Here is a 5109-nt window from a genome sequence, read left to right as displayed (position 1 = left end):
TACCCACAATTATAGGATCACTCAGAGTAGTTTCATTGCCCCCAAAATTCCGAGGAGCAGTGTGATTCCTGGAACACATGGTGAAATTATGTTTAGTTTTGTAAGAAACTGCCAAATTGTCTTTCAAAGTGACTGTACCATTTTGCATTCTTACCAACCATGAATAAGAGTTCCTATTGTTCCACATCTTCACAAGAATTTGATATTGTCAGTGTTCTGGACTTTGGTCATTCTAATAGGCATGTAGTGGTACCTAATTATTGTTTTAATTTGTATTTCCCTGATGACCTATAATAGAAATCACCTTTTCATAAACTTATTTGTCATTTGTATATCTTCTCTGGAGAGTTATCTATTGAGGTCTTTGGCCCATGGTTTTGTTTGTTTTTTTGTTGTTGTTTTGTTTTTTATTGGGTTGTTTGTTTTCTTAGTGTTGAGATTTAGGAATTCTTCTTACATTTTGGATAAGAGTTTTCTATCAGGTACATTTCTTACAAAGATGTGATCCAGCCTGTAGCTTGTAATTTTATTCTATTGATAACAACTTTTGTAGAGCATAACTTTATAATTTTAATCAAATGCAGCTTATCAATTTTTTTTCTTTCATGGATCATATCTTTGGTGTTATAAAAGGTCATCAAAACACAAAGCTACCTAGAGTTTCTCCTATGTTAGCTTCTAGGAATTGTGTAGTTCTCATTGCTTTTAAGATCATTTTTTGAGTTGTACATACAAATAAATTGTCAATTTTTGTACTCAATTATTTATACTTCACATCTTCCTTTTACTTAATTGCATTAGATGGTGCTTCCAAGACAATATTGTACAATAATGTTGACAATACTGAAGTTAGAATTTGATTGTGTGTCAAATATCAAAGATTTAAAGATATCATAAAATAGGGTGACTATAAAATAAGTCATTCATTTAGTCAAAGTGATAATTGAAAGATTTCAAAAGGTAAAACCCTTTTTTACTCTTGGCAGTGAAGAGACTCAGTTTCCAAACTATTAAGAAGGCCTAATAATGACAAAATGAAAGACAAACTGAAAAAGAGGCAAATTAGATCTCTCTCTTCCCTTCTTTTTTTTTTTTTTTTTTGCAGTTCACTCAAAATGTAAACAAAACTCTTTTACTATCCCTTATTAATAGTACATGGAAATTTTGTTGAAAATAGAAAATCAAATTTTACCTTTGCATTAGTGTATTAAACCTTTTATAAACTTTGATAATTTCTTTCATTCTTTCTTTCCTAAATTTCTACATTCATGCAGTTTTAGCTGTCATTCCATTTATTCCTTCAATTAAAAAAATACTTAAAAACCATTAAACTAGCCAAAAATTACCTTTCCCTTAATAAAAACTATATTTTTATACCTTTTTGTAAATGTTTTCACTAAAAAGACATCTTTCTTTATACATTCTGTATATAGAATTGCTTCTCTTTATCTAATAGTATTAATTGCATAGATTACTATATTAACTCTTAGTAGATCTAATTTTTGGTGAAACACCTAGGATTACTTAATTTAATACAATATGACTTTAAGGTTTTAAATTACTATAAAAAATTTGAAACTACTTTTAATTACCAAAGATTACTGAAGTCATGTAAATTATAAGGCATTTCAATGTTTTTCTGATAAAATATTTGATTAAAGCATTTACTTTTTCCTTAAGTCAGTTAATTAGAACTCTTTCATAAAATTTGGTAGTAAAATATAACAAACACATGACTCATATAAACATGTAGACATGCAAATACACAGAGCAAACTTTATAGATTTATAAGAGTTTTCATTTGCCAGTTCTCAACTATTTTTCTCCCCTACTTTAGACTATTAACCTCTTGACTATCTGTTTTATGCCATAAACAATTGTTAACGGCCGGGCACGGTGGCTCACGCTTGTAATCCCAGCACTTTGGGAGGCCGAGGCGGGCGGATCACGAGGTCAGGTGATCGAGACCACGGTGAAACCCCGTCTCTACTAAAAATACAAAAAATTAGCCAGGCGTGGTGGCGGGCGCCTGTAGTCCCAGCTACTTGGAGAGGCTGAGGCAGGAGAATGGCGTGAACCCGGGAGGCGGAGCTTGCAGTGAGCCGAGATCGCGCCACTGCACTCCAGCCTGGGCGACAGAGCAAGACTCCGTCTCAAAAAAAAAAAAAAAAAAATTGTTAACTAGGGAACTCTAAATTTGGATCTCCAAAGCTCATGACTCTTAGGTGGAGCCAAGTAGAAAATGTACATCTCAAAGGCAAAGAACTTAGATCTGAACAAAGGCAAGATTTGTTATATGAACTTTAAGCCATTGTCTTCCCCATTCTACAAGTTAATGCAGGCTTAGGTACAGGGAGGGAGATGCCCTTACAAATGAAGAACTCTTTTCAGAAAGTTGTATTTTGGCCTATTAGTTACTTTGTTTCTTAGATTATTGGCTTTAGGGTGAAGAAGCCCTTTAGTGAGTAGAGGAAAGAAAATATACAGTTTTTTGGGTCACATATTTAAATATGTGAGAGGCAGGCACAGATGAAAAGCCAAACACAGATACCTCCAAATCGATTTCTTTCTTTTTTTCTTTTTTCTTTCTTTTTGAGACGGAATCTTGCTCTGTCGCCCAGGCTGGGGTGCGGTGGCATGATCTCGGCTCACGGCAAGCTCCGCCTCCTCGGTTCACACCATTCTCCTGCCTAAGCCTCCTGAGTAGCTGGGACTACAGGTGCCAGCTACCATGCCCAGCTAATTTTGTATGTGTGTGTTTTTAGTAGAGACGGAGTTTCACCATGTTAGCCAGGATGGTCTCCATCTCCTAACCTCGTGATCCGCCCACCTCAGCCTCCCAAAGTGCTGGGATTACAGGCGTGAGCCACCGTGCCCGGCTGGATTTCATTTTTACGTTAAATCCTAGGTCTTCAAAAACAGGACAATGCCATGGGGCAAGATAGTGTAATGCTTCCACAGTGCACCCCCCTGCAAGGACTGCCCACTCTGTTATCTCTCCATCCCTTATGAGTAGGCTTTTCCCTTAGTGGAGGAGTATTTCCATAATCTGTAGGTGTTCCAAACCATGATTTTCCTACCCAGACATGCAAATAGACAAGCAACCCCCTGTAGTAATAACCATTTACTCTAACCAACTGCTATCAGGCACCTCTAAAACTCTATCTCTTACCTATCCATCATACACACCAAGGTTAAGTTTTCTCACAATACAAAGTATTTCTGCCATACTCAAAAGCCAAAGAGATCAGACAACACAATACTGTAGACATCCAAGCTTTCGGTCTGAGAAGAACATGCCTATTACTCTTGAAACTCCACAAAGAAAACAGACGACCCCCGCCCCCACCGCCCTGCAAAAGGAGTGGATGTGCCTTTTCTGATTTCCTTAAGAGGTCTCAGTCATCAGAAGTATTCTTTAGATTTTTCCATGTGGTATCTAAGAGGGCAAAGAGAAAGAAAGAGTAGGGAAAAGTAAACAGGAGAACAATTCTTAAGAAAGGAGGCAAACAGATAAATCAAGCACATAATTCTAAAAAACGATGTTAGTCAACTGAAAAAGAATTCCAAAACAGGATCTAAAGAGAAAAGGCAGAAAGCCATTTACATATAGTTTGGATTAGTTTTTAATTAAGCTGACTTTTAAACATAGAACTCATAGAAAACATTCATTCAAATCTGTTATTACTAGATTTTAGCTGGGACAAACAGCTGATATTTTGGGCTTTTGAACTTCTTTACCAAAGGTATCCTCCTAAGTCCCTTAAGCAAGGTTATGACTTCACCAAGGATGCACAAAATTTCTCCAAAGAGGTGGCAACTAGTTTTTATGAGATCCAGAACCATCAAACACAGCTCAAAGATGGGCAAGTTTCGCTATCCATAAATGGAGTATAACCTGCATTTCTTTTTGTCATATTTTCTGGAGTCTTAGCTTCTCAACTGACCATCCACACACACAAAAACCCAAAAGCTCCATGTACCCCAATAATGGAAGACGACAGAAAATTCAAAGCAATCCCCAAAAGAGAAAAGGATCAATAATAAATTAGCACTCCTAATGTCACACAAATATCAAAGTAAGAAGAACTGGTTCTCTGACCTGGAATTAAACCCATGCTGTGGAGGTTAAAGTGCAGAGTTTTAACTATTAAACCACAAGGGAGACAGGCCATTGTTGTTCACTTATCAGGAGGCGAACCCAAGCTGCAGCAGGAATTTTAAGTACTAGATTACTAATGGGAGCAGGTTCCATCATTAATCCTGCATGGAAGCCACGTGTGCAGTTTGCATTTAACTGTTTGAGGTCAGATTTTGGCTCTTTAATTTAGTCAAGAGAATTTTAAATCTAACTATGACACTATTATGTGTCCTTCATTTAATTTGGTCTTCTCATCAATTGTTTATAATAAGAGATCTCTAAAATCTTTTGTTTTACATTTAGGAATTTTAGTCCAATTTGAAAGATCTATCTTTTGGCTATTGCAGTTAGAATTTTCAAGGGTGTACTTAATTCCAACAGTGACTAAACCCCAAAGCCTCTTCAGGTAAAGTCTAGGTAGTAATTTCCCAAGTTTTTACCATATAAGCAAGAGGTGTTCCTGGAGAGGGCATGGAAGGGGCAGTCCCCATGATCCCCAAAAATTCACTCTTAGAAATAGACTTCAAATGGCAAAAAATCCATAGAGATGGGAACTTTTAAGACAAAACTCACCTAAAAGCTTTGCACTTTCAGAACAAAAAGTGTACTATTTAAAGTCTTACATGCCTCAGACTCACAATCTTTTCAGATTGGCCGCCTAAGTGACCCGAAAAATCACTCCCTCTAGATGGCAGAGACCAAGAGAAAGTTTCCCCATGTGGTCATAAATCAAGCTCTGGAGGACATAAGATAAGACAAGAGGAAAATATCACCCATTTGTTATCTTAGAGAATCGCAGAAAAGTCTGTGTTAACGGGGACACTGGTCAAGTCAGCACCGTAAAACTGACCAGTCTGCAGAGCCGTCTTGAACAGCAGGCTGATAGGGGTTCTATGTCTATGGTGACTTTCTTTATGACAGAACAACACAAAAAAGCAACAATAAAGGAAAATGGCAGCAAAAATAAA

This window comes from Hylobates moloch, unplaced genomic scaffold (genome assembly GCF_009828535.3).
Source record: "Hylobates moloch isolate HMO894 unplaced genomic scaffold, HMol_V3 SCAFFOLD_6, whole genome shotgun sequence".
Lineage (NCBI taxonomy): Eukaryota > Metazoa > Chordata > Mammalia > Primates > Hylobatidae > Hylobates > Hylobates moloch.
This window is presented reverse-complemented; position numbering follows the sequence as displayed.